Genomic DNA, 13350 nt, shown 5'->3' with positions numbered 1-13350 from the left:
AGGAGGTTAAAAAGTCTTTGGCATCTTGCACATGTTGAAAAATATGCATTTTGCCATTACTCAAAACTTTCAGGTTGGCTAATTGAACGATCCCTGCCGGTGTCCCAAGCTTTTTGAAGTCATCAATTAGTCCCACAAATTCACGTCGCCATTTGGCCACTGAGGCTGACATGTCTAAGAACACGCTAAAGCTAAATAGATCTCCTGACTTGAAGATCCTCTTTTTAATTGCCTGTAAGATGATTTGCTCTTTAATCCTGGAATCCCCAACGTTAACTAAAATAGTACGAGGATATTTTGGATTTGTAGGGCGTACAAAGGGTACCCTATGTGCTCGCATTATGGAAAGATCTAAATCCGTCTTGACGGTCTTCGGGAGAATAGCATTGCGTATAAGGTCTGAAACTATCTTGGTGACGGATGATGTTGCCTCCAAATCCTCTGGGATCCCTGTAAATCTAAGATTCGAGTGTCTTGATCTATTTACAAATCCTCTAGCTTTATCTGAAGCTCTTCTAATTCTGATTGAATCCATGGTATGGTCGACCCAGATTGATTTCCCAAATCCTCCAAGTCCGATACACGCTGTTTGACCAGAGATAGCCTTGCGGATAAGTGAGTCAAATGGGTGTTTAGCTGACTAAGCTGATCCCTAGCCTCCTTGTGAGCCTCCTCCTAAGATAGCTTGGTTGCCCGCAACTCTGCTAAAATCTATCACATCCAGTCCTCCATTGAGCTTGCACAAGTCGAATTGAATGCAATAGCACAGCTCGAACTAGAAGTGGCGGGATTTAGTTCCTTAGCGGCTCCAGCCTTTGAAAATACAAAGTCAGATACCGAACCGTGATTGTCTATTGTAGTACAATCAAGAGTTGTGGCTACAGGAGTTGGCAACATGCCCCTTTCATCTCCTGAAGGAATCAAAGGTTGCCCAGAGCCCTTATCATTGTCCTTTATGACTGTCCTGGGATGGGCGTGATTGCTGTAAGATGCAAATAAAGGATATATAGTCCTCTCTTTGTGTTGCGAGCTATCTACCAGGGCCATATAAGAAATGTTATCAGAAGCGATAGAACTGCCTGAGGACATGATGGTGTTTGTTGTGTGGGGATATGTTGACCTTTCTGTTGCTGATGCTGCATGAACAGGGGATTAGAGCGACCTTCTACGGATTGGTTCTCTGAAGTTCAGCAGAGTTTGGTTGGAGGGTGGATATATGTTGAAAGATATCCTGTTCTGCTGAGAAATCTCTCTGTAGCAAGTAGTAACAAGAGGTCGGATGGTCACGTGAGCTCCCGTCATGCTCCGTGGCTAGGAGCCTGAAGGGTTCGCAGGATGGCGGCGGAAAGCGGAACAGCAGAGTGATCTCTTTGTGGCCCGATCGAATTAAGCGGGGCATTCCCCCTTCTTATATGCCAGCAAAAGGACAACAGCAAAAGACGGGGTATTCGGCTTCCACCGAGGGCTGAAGCGCTGAAGAGTGTCAGCGCGGTCGGAGCACCGAGGACAGCGTTACGCGACTCCATGGGGAGGTGCGGTGTTTGCTTCCCTGCATCTGTCCTGTCCTAGGAGCGATGGGAAGTATTTCCCTCGCCCGGATCCTCGTCGCGGCGGGGAACTAAGAACCGGGAACCAGGGAGAAGCCGAAGGGAGGCGACGGTTTTGGATTTTCTGCTCCCTAGAGCTGGTTTTGGGTGGAGGAAACAGACCTGCGGCTTTAATTTTCCATACCCTCAGGTCAGTTCAACAATGAAAGGCTGCAACAATGATGGCATTGTCGGCTCCCAGGAGTACCGGATTAGCACCAGTAAGAACCAAGAGAGACAGCAGGTGATACCAATGTGCAGCGGTGTATGTTAGGATCTATTCAGGTATTCCTTTTTTTTTCAGCCACAAAAAAGAAAAAAAGGCAAGACAAAAGTATTTGGGAAAAATGGGGGCTATATAAGACTTTCAGTTCTTTCAATGTCGACATCCTCAACCTTATTGCGAGCAAAGAGGAGAAGGGGGAAAGGTACAAGAAAAAGAAAACAACAATATGAAATACTAAAGAAAAGGAAAGAGGAAGGAAGGAAAGAGAGAAGATGACAAAGAAGGAAAGTAAGCAAGGCAAGGGGGAAAGGGGGAAGAGGGAGAGCGCAGGAAGAGAAGGAACCAAGAGAAGAGAAGGGAGGAAGAAATCAAAAGGAGAAAGAGGAGAAAAAAGAAGGAATAGCGCAAAAGAAGCGAGACAAAGAGAAGGAAAGGAAAAGAAGGGGAAAAAAAGGGGGAAAAAAGGAATTGTTCATAAGCTTTTTCCACAAGCTCACCATAACGAGATAGTAGTTTGTCTATATAATGAAGTGCATGACCCGCGATGTAATAGGTAGGATACGAAGGACTGGAACAAATGTGAAGGGGTCTAAATCAAAGATTTTGTCGCCGGCTTCAAGTAGACCAAGGTCAGGTTCCCGCCAAAGGTCTTTAGGAGAATTCCTGGTAATACCTGACAGTGTCTGAAATATTGTGAACTCACTGATGACTGGTCCCAGTACATTGGCCAGATCACAAAAGTATAGGTTGATATTATCAGCTTGTAATGATATGAGAAGGTTTCAAGGGGTGAACTTTTACACCAGGGGTTCAGAAGTGAAGGTGTAGAGCTGTAAAGAGAGGAGGCAGCCATGTAGGGTGCCCCTGCTTGGTTGTATGAGGTCAGGGAAGAGGCTGTTTAGCCGCACCCTAGCAGTTTAGACTGTGTATTGCAGTTTTACCCAGATGATGTATCCATTAGGAAAGCAATCCTAGTAAGAACAGCAAACAGAATTGCCCCCCTCCAAGGAGTCAACCACCTTTGTGGCATCTAGGAAGACCTTTACAACATTCAGTTGCAGGTTTAACTGGTGCATGAGCGCAAATAAACTACAGAGGCTGCGAGAGGTGAATCTGCCAGGAATAAATCCAGTCCCATCTGGGATAACGATTTCTGGGAGAAAAAGGATCAGGTGATTGGCTAGCATCCTGGCCAAGATTCTAGTGTCCACCTTTATTAAGGACAAGGGGCAATAATAATCAAAGTGGTCAGCAGCTTTGCCAGGTACTATTAGAATGAGCACCTCAATATTTACTCTCCGAAGCTTGGGAGCCGGTTGGTGTGGGTAGGCTTTATAGAATTTCACTCAGAATCTACCACTACCAGCTGCCTTTCATGTTAGCAGGCCATAGATCGCGGCAGAAATCTTGTCCAAAGAGAGAGGTGCATCCAAGAGTTGTCTTCTTGGGCATTTAAGATTTGCTAAAGTTATACAGTGGAAGCAAGGAATGTAATCAGTAGGGGTGTTCCATGTGCATGAGGTATACAATATAGAGAAGTATTTAACAAATTTCACCAGTATCTTCTCCATCTCCTGTAATGTTTGTTTAATGTTGCTTTGTAGTAGGGTGATGTAGGAGGCTGGACTGGCTTGTAGTGAGTACCAAGGGGTACTTGCACCTTGCACCAGGCCCAGTTATCCCTTATTAGTGTATAGGGTGTCTAGCAGCTTAGGCTGATAGATAATGGTAGCTTAGCAGAGCAGCTTAGGCTGAACTAGGAGACGTGTGAAGCTACTACAGTACCACTTAGTGTCATATGCACAATATCATAAGAAAACACAATACACAGTTATACTAAAAATAAAGGTACTTTATTTTTATGACAATATGCCAAAGTATCTTAGAGTGTACCCTCAGTGAGAGGATAGGAAATATACACAAGATATATATACACAATACCAAAAATATGCAGTATAGTCTTAGAAAACAGTGCAAACAATGTATAGTTACAATAGGATGCAATGGGGACACATAGGGATAGGGGCAACACAAACCATATACTCCAAAAGTGGAATGCGAACCACGAATGGACCCCAAACCTATGTGACCTTGTAGAGGGTCGCTGGGACTATTAGAAAATAGTGAGAGTTAGAAAAATAACCCTCCCCAAGACCCTGAAAAGTGAGTGCAAAGTGCACTAAAGTTCCCCTAAGGACAAAGAAGTCGTGTTAGAGGAATAATGCAGGAAAGACACAAACCAACAATGCAACAACAATGGATTTCCAATCTTGGGTACCTGTGGAACAAGGGGACCAAGTCCAAAAGTCACAAGCAAGTCGGAGATGGGCAGATGCCCAGGAAATGCCAGCTGCGGGTGCAAAGAAGCTTCTTCTGGACAGAAGAAGCTGGGGTTTCTGCAGGAACGAAAAGGGCTAGAGACTTCTCCTTTGGTGGACGGATCTCTCTCGCTTTGGAAAGTCGTGCAGAAGTGTTTTCCCGCCGAAAGACCGCCAACAAGCCTTGCTAGCTGCAAATCGTGCGGTAAGTGTTTTTGGATGCTGCTGTGGCCCAGGAAGGACCAGGATGTAGCAAATTGCGTCAGGAGAGAGAAGGGACATCGAGCAAAAAAAGAAGACCTCTCAGCAGCAGGTAGCACCCAGAGAAGTGCCAGAAATAGGCACTACGAGGATGCATGAAACAGTGCTCACCCAAAGTCGCACAAAGAAGTCCCACGTCGCCGGAGAACAACTTAGGAGGTCGTGCAATGCAGGTTAGAGTGCCGTGGACCCAGGCTGGACTGTGCACAAAGGATTTCCGCCGGAAGTGCACGGAGGCCGGAGTAACTGCAAAAGTCGCGGTTCCCAGCAATGCAGTCTGGCGAGGTGAGGCAAGGACTTACCTCCACCAAACTTGGACTGAAGAGTCACTGGACTGTGGGGGCCACTTGGACAGAGTTGCTGGATTCGAGGGACCTCGCTCGTCGTGCTGAGAGGAGACCCAAGGGACCGGTAATGCAGCTTTTTGGTGCCTGCGGTTGCAGGGGGAAGATTCCGTCGACCCACGGGAGATTTCTTCGGAGCTTCTAGTGCAGAGAGGAGGCAGACTACCCCCACAGCATGCACCACCAGGAAAACAGTCGAGAAGGCGGCAGGATCAGCGTTACAGAGTTGCAGTAGTCGTATTAGCTACTATGTTGCAGCTTTGCAGGCTTCCAGCACGGTCAGCAGTCGATTCCTTGGCAGAAGGTGAAGAGAGAGATGCAGAGGAACTCGGATAAGCTCTTGCATTCGTTATCTAAAGTTTCCCCAGAGACAGAGACCCTAAATAGCCAGAAAAGAGGGTTTGGCTACCTAGGAGAGAGGATAGGCTACTAACACCTGAAGGAGCCTATCAGAAGGAGTCTCTGACATCACCTGGTGGCACTGGCCACTCAGAGCAGTCCAGTGTGCCAGCAGCACTTCTGTTTCCAAGATGGCAGAGGTCTGGAGCACACTGGAGGAGCTCTGGACACCTCCGAGGGGAGGTGCAGGTCAGGGGAGTGGTCACTCCCCTTTCCTTTGTCCAGTTTCGCGCCAGAGCAGGGCTAAGGGGTCCCCTGAACCGGTGTAGACTGGCTTATGCAGAATTGGGCACATCTGTGCCCAAGAAAGCATTTCCAGAGGCTGGGGGAGGCTACTCCTCCCCTGCCTTCACACCATTTTCCAAAGGGAGAGGGTGTAACACCCTCTCTCAGAGGAAGTTCTTTGTTCTGCCATCCTGGGCCAGGCCTGGCTGGACCCCAGGAGGGCAGATGCCTGTCTGAGGGGTTGGCAGCAGCTGCAGTGAAACCCTAGGAAAGGTAGTTTGGCAGTACCAGGGTCTGTGCTACAGACCACTGGGATCATGGGATTGTGCCAACTATGCCAGGATGGCATAGAGGGGGCAATTCCATGATCATAGACATGTTACATGGCCATATTCGGAGTTACCATTGTGAAGCTACATATAGGTAGTGACCTATATGTAGTGCACGCGTGTAATGGTGTCCCCGCACTCACAAAGTCCGGGGAATTGGCCCTGAACAATGTGGGGGCACCTTGGCTAGTGCCAGGGTGCCCTCACACTAAGTAACTTTGCACCTAACCTTTACCAGGTAAAGGTTAGACATATAGGTGACTTATAAGTTACTTAAGTGCAGTGTAAAATGGCTGTGAAATAACGTGGACGTTATTTCACTCAGGCTGCAGTGGCAGGCCTGTGTAAGAATTGTCAGAGCTCCCTATGGGTGGCAAAAGAAATGCTGCAGCCCATAGGATCTCCTGGAACCCCAATACCCTGGGTACCTCAGTACCATATACTAGGGAATTATAAGGGTGTTCCAGTAAGCCAATGTAAATTGGTAAAATTGGTCACTAGCCTGTTAGTGACAATTTGAAAGAAATGAGAGAGCATAACCACTGAGGTTCTGATTAGCAGAGCCTCAGTGAGACAGTTAGTCACTACACAGGTAACACATTCAGGCACACTTATGACTACTGGGGCCCTGGTGAACAGGGTCCCAGTGACACATACAACTAAAACAACATATATACAGTGAAAAATGGGGGTAACATGCCAGGCAAGATGGTACTTTCCTACAGGTGATTGCTGAGTTTGCCCATTGTCCATGTGATTGAGCCACCAGAGTCATGCTCTGGTGTTCCGCTTCATTAAATACCCTGGCCACAAATATTTGTATATGTGTTTTGCTCTTGATAAGCTAGCATGAGGAATTTGTCTTATTTAGAGTGTGGACTTACCAGACCTTCTCCATCCCACTATGTGCATTTCTTGAAGAAAGACGCTGGGGGTCATTACAACCTCGGCAGTCTTTTAACAAGACCACCGAGAGACCGCCGTGTGGAAGACCGCCAGTAGTGGCGGTTTGCCGCTCTGCGTATTATGACCGTTGGCTGATCTCCGTCCTTTTTCCGATGGAGAGCCGCCAACAGCAATACTGGCGGGCGGCGGGGAAGTGGAGGTTGCTCATCCTCCACCGCCACGCCAACAGAACACCGCCCAGATAATCACGTCCTGTGATTCTGCGCGGCGGTGTTCTGTTGGCGGTGTGGTGTCGGCGGAGCAGCCCCCATGGCTCCCGTCCCCTCCCGGAGGATCGACGGAACAGGTAAGTCGATCGTCCGTTAGGGGAGGGGGGTGGGGGGTGTTGTGTGTTGTGTGGGTGCATGGGGGTGTGCGTCTGTGTATGTAGAGGGGGTGTGTGAGTGCATGTATGCTTTCAGGTGTGTGGCGTGTTTTGGGAATGAGTGCGAGTATGTCTGTATGTATGTCTGTATGGATGTGTGCATGTATGTCTGTGTATGGGTGTGCGTGTCTGACTGAGTGTGTGGATGTAGGCATTTATGTCAGTGTGTGTGCGTGTGTGTGTTGGTGGTGCCTGCGTGCATGTCGTGTGTGTGTGAGTTATGTGATGTTGGGGGTCGGGGTAGGGAGGGGGGCCCTGCCACCTTTGGGGGGTGGCAGGGGTGGTGGGGGGTGTAGGGGAGGGAGTCGGGGTGGGGGAGGGGGGTGGGGTTGAGACCCCTATCAGTGCCAGGGAAGGAATTCCCTGGCACTGATAGTGCTTACCGCCATGGATTTCATGGCGGTTCCTACCGCTGGAAATCCACGGCGGTAAGCCGGGTCAAAATACCGGCGGCGGTATTGTGACGGCCGCCGGGCTGGAGACCCAGGTCTCCAGCCCAGCGGTCGTTTCCGCCTTAGCGGGCGGAACGGAGAAGCGGCGGATGACCATGGCAGTAACCGCCATGGTCATAATACCAAAAAAAAGACCGCCAGCCTGTTGGCGGTCTTACCGCCGCTTTAACACCATCCGCCAGGGTTGTAATGACCCCCTATATCTATATGCTGCCTGTCTAAATATAAAAAGACCTGTCTGATCTTTTGGGGGTTGTTGAGACCTAACATTGCAGGTCATGAAATGGGGATGTGTCACTTCACCTTTATTCAAATTGGAGTTAACCTGACCACAACCAAACCTGCCAGTGGATCCCATTTCATCCGACCTCCCATCTGCGCCAAAGTGTCACAAACTCAAGCATACACATTAGTAACAGTTATCATAAAAAGTAGGGGCTTTCCCCTGGGGGAAACCAGAGCTCTGGTGAACTAACGCCTCTTGTGCATGTTTTTGCAGAAGAAAACAAAAAATGCTATGCAATCCACCTGCTAGTCTGTGTCCAGCATGAAAGTTCAACTGTGGCTCATCAGCATATTCCAGCACATCCTGGTGGGGTGATTAAGAATGTCTGTGGGATAAGGATGTTATAGTTTGCTCTATATTAATCCCAAGCTTGATGGATGATTACAAGGGAGCATATTCTATCTCTTTCCAAAGTCTCACTCCAGGGCAGCACTGTATGGACCATGAAATATTTGTGACTTGTTGTGGTACATAACCTTCATTTGTACAGGACAGACCATGGCATGAGGGTTGCCTGCTTGCAGTTTGAACTTTAGTGGCAGGTACTCTTGGCTCGCCACCTGGATGGTCAGGTTGAGGTCCAGGAAGGTGGTGATGGTAACACACTCATAGACAAGGGCTTGCTTTGCCCTTGTGAGTCGTAGGATATGCCACGATCTTCGAAATTAAGGAGTCTTGCTGAACACCTTTATGCAGGGACATTTTATCAGAACATTAACTGTTTTATTATAAATACACTTCCCTGTCCCTTACACGTTAGATTAAAAGAAGCTATCCATATAAACTGGTTAAAAGATCCCTGAAACATGCCTGGTATTATAATTGACTACCTTACTCCAGGTCAAATAGAAAGCTGTGCACTATTGTATGAATTGTGTAACTACTTTTTGTTGAGAGTCAAATGAAATTAAAAAGAGGGAGATTCCAGCCAGAGAACTACGACCGTATGCTAAATGCTTCACTACAGATGCTAACGCATACTACATGCCTTTGCTCACGTATGGGGGATGATGTCTTTCCAGGGGAACCTGAAGGGCAGATTTAGAGCTTAACACACTGTGCTCTATGAAACTTAGGTAGGAATTAGTCTACTGACTATAGTGTCAATATGGTAGCGTTATTCTTATGCTTCACTTTCCTTGTCACAATTTTAATACTGTCATGCTGTGTCGTCCTGGTTATTGCAGCTCATGCTTTGCTATCTAAGATGCAGTTGCTTTATTAAAATCATTATTGAAACATATACTGCCTCTGTTTGTCATTGTATATATGAGACTAATGTAACTGAGAGAAACGGAAGAGACCTGAGTGACCACAGCTTCCATGGGAAACCAATTATGTCATACGTTCGGCTGCCCAGTCATCCTTGCCCTCGGGTAGAGATGAGACACTGCTGGTTAGCCAGAGCAAAACCTGGATTGGAGTGACAGGTGTCACCTGCAGTGGGTTAGACTTAGTTAGGCGATTCTGCTGCTCAAAATCCAGTAGTCTCATTAGACATTAGAGTCTTGGCTTCCAAAGAATAGTTGTATTTCTTGTTGCAATTACTTTAATCTCTAAGTATTGACAAACTGTAAATTGACCCTTATATTCCTGGGATGATGGCTCATTTCTCAGAAGAGTATTTCTGGCAGTGGGTTTAGAATATAGGCCTATGTACAGCTCACAAAATGGATTAATAATCAAAATACAAACTTAAAATGAACCCTGGAGTATGATACCAATCTAATATTTTTTTAGGTTTTAGGTGAGCTGTATATAGGCCTATACACCCTTGAGAGACAGTCTAATGAGGGCCTGCATTGAACCAGAAGCATGCACACTGAGCAACATCTGGGGGCTAACACCAAGGGTTGGACATTACTTGTGTGGGACTTACAGTGAATGTGCTTCCACTAAAATTGTAAAAACATGTTGTCTAAATGAGAACACTTGGCAGCTGAAACATTTTCTAAAAATGTTATTTATGGTATTCAATGCCCATGTTCTTTGTTTTACATTGGTAAAACAACTCAGGAGGTAAGAAAGTGGATTATCCAACATCAGTCACAAATACAGTGTAATGTTGTGAATATTCCCATGGTTGAATATTAAAATCTTATGAAACATGCCCCCAATGATATGCACTGGTTTGTACTTGATGTTATAAAACCCTCGAAAAGACACGTAAATGTGGACCACCTGTTGACCATTAAAGCGAACCGGTAGACTTGGCTTGCAGATACAGCTGAAAAGGGTCTGAATCAACTGGTGGAATGGCAAATACTGGCAAAGTCATAGATAGACTACCTTAAATGGAACAGTTGATGTGATGTATTCCACATAGAGGGCTATGGATCTTAAACACCTTTCATGGTTCTGTACCTGCAATTGTGGACAATGAATTGATATCTAGCAGTACTACTAGAGAGGCTGTGGTCAGGGTTTCCTATTGTGTTCTTTTCTTTCTTATGGTTGGTATGACGTCCGTGAGTCCTTTTATCTGTATTTTCACTTCTTACATTTAGTTGTATTGGTTGTTGTGATGGCTGGCTAATAATGCTCTGAGAATAATTGGTTGGGTCAATCTTTCCATTCTGTTCTATGTATAACCTAGACTCTGGGCTCGACTCTGGGGTAGACTCTGGGCTACCTACAGCAGGGTTGTGAAAGTAGATTTACTATTGGAGAGCATTAAGATGGGCCATTACTACATTTAAAGATGGCCGCCACAGTTATTGCATTGGTCATGTAACATGTGTCTACCTGAATGCTCTGTAATAGGGAGACAGACAGCGTGTGTATGTTACTAGCATGGAGTGAGCTGATGGCCTAGATGGATATTTTATGTACTAACTTCCTGAGGTCCACAACAATATACTTACCGTAATTACAACAGTCTCCAAACTCTGGGAATTAGTTAGGCATTTTTACCAGTTTAGGATGGCCGCCATAGTGACTGGAATGGTTACATGACCTTTCACTTCCTTATTTAAACTCACCGGGAAGGCCAGCGATGTCTGATCCTCACTCGCATGTGTTGAGTGGATACGGATGGAGACAGGTGCTAACGGTCCCACATTTAAAAGGTATGAGTATGATGCAATGGAGGCAGCGATTTTCTAGATTTTATGTTGTATGACGGTTTAGCAATTTTAATATTTTAATCTTGGTGGATTTGTTTACCTGGGCTTGTAGATGGAAGTCCCCTCGTGTGATGCTACAGGGTCTAGTTTTGCAACCTGTTGTAAGTATCAGAATACAACTATTCTGCTTGGGAGCCTGACACATTGTAGTTTATGGTGCACATTTGCTATGTGTTTAAAGTATTTTTTGAATTTTCCTTGTCTTGTAGGTGGTGCCTTATACTAGTATTCACACCTGTGTTTCTGGTGTTTTCCTGGGTTCAACAGGCGGTACACATGGTGTAATTTGATAGATTGCACATACTGTTTTATAATTAATTTTCCTAATGCGTAGGTGTTAGACTTTTCACCCTTGGCATGGTCTCCCTTAACTTTTTGCCTCTGTTCCCCAGGTTGTTGATGTGTGCTGGACTCTAATTTTACTGTTTTTGTTACTCTGGGCACTTTACCACTGCTAACCAGTGCTAAAGTGCAAGTGCTCCTGTTTAAAATGTGTACGTAATTGGTTCTCCATGATTGGCATATTTGTTTTACTGTTAAGTCCCTAGTAAAGTGCACTAGAGGTGCCCAGGGCCTGTAAATCAAATGTTACTAGTGGGCCTGCAGCACTGGTTGTGCCACCCACACAAGTAACCCTGTAATCATGTCTCAGACCTGCCACTGCAGTGTCTGTAAGTGTATTTTTACACTGTAAATTCGACTTGGCAAGTGTACCCACTTGCCAGGCCTAAACCTTCCCTTTTCTTACATGTAAGGCACCCCTAAGGTAGGCCCTAGGTAGCCCCAAGGGCAGGGTGCAGTGTATGGATAAGGTAGGACATATAGTAATGTGCTTTATATGTCCTGATAGTGAAATACTGCCAATTTGGTTTTGTCACTGTTGCAAAGCTTGTCTCTCTCATAGGATAATATGGGGGCTACCTTTAAATATGATTAAAGTGTAGATTCCCCTAGAGAGTAGATGGACATGTGGAGTTTGGGGTCCCTGAACTCACAATTAAAAAATACATCTTTTAGTAAAGTTGATTTTAAGATTGTGCGTTTAAAAATGCCACTTTTAGAAAGTGAGCATTTTCTTGCTTAAGCCATTCTGTGACTCTGCCTTGTTTGTGGATTCCCTGTCTGGGTCAGTTTGACAGTTGGGTTGTTTTTCACCTCGCACTAGACAGTGACACAAAGGGGGCTGGGGTGTAACCTGCATTTCCTGATTAGCCATCTCTGCTAGGAGGGAGGGGTAGAGTGGTCACTCTCATCTGAAAGGACTGTGCCTGCCTCTGACAATGCCGGCTCCAACCCCCTGGTGTGTGTCTGAGGCCTTGCCTGGGCAAGGCAGGATTTCACAAGTAGGTGTGAGTCCCCTTTGAAGAAAGGTGACTTCAAAGACTAAAATGGGTATAAGAAGGGCACCCAAATCTACAGACTTTAGAAACACTTCTGGAACCAAGAGGAACCTCTGCCTGGAGAAGAGCTGATAGCTGAGGAGGAAGAAGTGCTGCCCTGCCTGTGACTGTGCTTTGTGGAGCTTTCCTGCAGTGCTGCTTCTGCCAGAGTAAGAGGGCAAAGACTGGACTTTGTGTACCTTCCATCTTGTGAAGAAGTCTCCAAGGGCTTGATTTAGAGCTTGCCTCCTGTTGTTGGAAGTCTCAGGGACAGCAAAGACTTCTCTCTGCCAGCACCTGGAGTCTCTGGAGAGACTCCTGTTCTGACCAGTGGTGCCCTATCCAGTCCCTGGGCCCTTGAAAGAAAAGCTGGTGGAAATCCAAGGAAATCGACTTCGGACGACTCCGGACCGACGCCGCTGCTGAATCTGGTAACACCGCCTGCACCCGACGCCGTGACCTTTGCTGGAACGCGACGCTCTTCGCAGGCCCGACGCCGCAGCAGCCCCGCTGAAGTCCGCGGCTCCGTGGAAGTCGCCGCACCACGTCGTGACCGACGCCGCTCGAAGTGCACGGATTCAACGTTTCGCACAGGCGCCGCGATCCCCGACTTCGCGCATCGGCTTGTTTTCACTCTTCACCAAAGATACTGTACTTGGGGGGTCTACACGACTCCGTGTCCGATGCCGCTGGTGTCGGCTTGTTGGGAACGACCCCGTCACGACGCTGTGTTAACATCTCATCGAAGCATTTTTGTTTCTAAGCGCTATTTTTGAGTTTAATCTTTCAAAATTCATAACTTGACTTGTGTATGTCGGATTTTTGTCGTTTTGGTCTTGTTTTGTTTAGATAAATATTTCCTATTTTTCTAAACTGGTGTTGTGTCATTTTGTAGTGTTTTCATCAAGTTACTGTGTGTGTTGGTACAAATACTTTACACCTAGCATTCTGAGGTTAAGCCTACCTCTCTGCCAAGCTACCAAGGGCGTATGCAGGGGTTAGCTGAGGGTGATTCTCTTTTACCCTGACTAGAGTGAGGGTCCTTGCTTGAACAGGGGGTAACCTGACTGTCAACCAAAAGACCCCATTT

General features: G+C 46.5%; 1 protein-coding gene across 3 annotated transcripts in view; it reads left to right on the top strand.

Moving 5' to 3' along the window:
• LOC138303966 (thyrotropin-releasing hormone receptor-like) overlaps nucleotides 1-13350 on the top strand; it is a 562233-nt gene that overhangs the window by 504050 nt on the left and 44833 nt on the right. For 2 of the 3 annotated variants that reach the window (XR_011205472.1, XR_011205473.1), the window contains exon 1: nucleotides 1281-1737. The exons of the other annotated variant lie outside the window; for it this stretch is intronic. The gene's annotated coding sequence lies outside the window, so the exon portion shown is untranslated. Of the gene's footprint in view, nucleotides 1-1280; nucleotides 1738-13350 lie in introns of those variants that run through there. 3 annotated transcript variants of the gene reach the window in all.

The sequence above is a fragment of the Pleurodeles waltl genome, chromosome 7, assembly GCF_031143425.1.
Source record: "Pleurodeles waltl isolate 20211129_DDA chromosome 7, aPleWal1.hap1.20221129, whole genome shotgun sequence".
Classification (NCBI taxonomy): domain Eukaryota; kingdom Metazoa; phylum Chordata; class Amphibia; order Caudata; family Salamandridae; genus Pleurodeles; species Pleurodeles waltl.
Note: the sequence above shows the minus strand (reverse complement) of the source record. Positions and strands in the feature narration are given on the sequence as shown.